Genomic DNA, 940 nt, shown 5'->3' on the forward strand with positions numbered 1-940 from the left:
TCTGTGAAGTGTGTGTTTGTCTGGAATGGGAAGCACATGCCCTCCACAAAGCTGATGGGAGGCAGCAGCTGGAGGGTCCATCCCAGTGGGATGGAGGAGCTGGGCAGTGGGAGGATGCTGCAGTGGGGAGGCCCTTCCCAAGGTGATGGGAGAGCTGTGGGGATGTGGCTGACCCGCTGGGGAGCTGCCCATGCCTGCAGGCTCTGGAGGGCTCTTCCCATCTCCCATCCCTGGGGCACCCAAGGGCAGCCTGTGTGGGGAAGCTGCCCAGCTCATGTCTCTGAAGCAGACAGATACCTCTGCTGCTTGGGTGGCTTGTGGGCACTGGATCTTTGTGCTCAGCCCTGCTTTTCCAGCTGTTTGATTTCTACAAGATATGTGTCCAACATGACCTAAGCTTGCAGATGCCTTCTGGCTGGCTCAGCAGGGCTGGCCTTTTGGGTTTTTCCTTTCCTCACTACACACAGCAATGGGGGTCCCTTAGTGCCTTCCCAGGCTTTCTCCCCGTTTCATCCTTCTGGTAGGAAAGTATCAGAATATTTTTCCTGAACTGTTCCTTGACTGTTCCTCTTTCCACAGTTAGTCTCTGGTCATTCAGGGAGGAAGTTCATGTTTCGCTCATTACAGTAATTTTTGCCGCGTTTTGCATTTAACTCTTCAGTGTATGGGTGCTCTTTCCATCCTGGGGTTCCTCATGAGGGGAGCTGCACCTTAGAGTAACTGTGTTTGCCAAAGCCTCTTCTCCCAGGCTGGCCCAGCCGGCTCTGCATGACTTCCCTCTTCTTCCATCAGCTCTGGGCTGAGGAAGCAACTCTGCACCACTCTGTGGGAAACCTGAACCTTTCAGACATGCCTCTTGAAGGCTGAAATGCTGATACTAAGAATGTGATAGATGCATTCCATTAAATCCAGTTAGCAGTAAGTCAGCCAACTGAGATTT

The sequence above is a fragment of the Vidua macroura genome, chromosome 10, assembly GCF_024509145.1.
Source record: "Vidua macroura isolate BioBank_ID:100142 chromosome 10, ASM2450914v1, whole genome shotgun sequence".
Classification (NCBI taxonomy): Eukaryota; Metazoa; Chordata; class Aves; order Passeriformes; family Viduidae; genus Vidua; species Vidua macroura.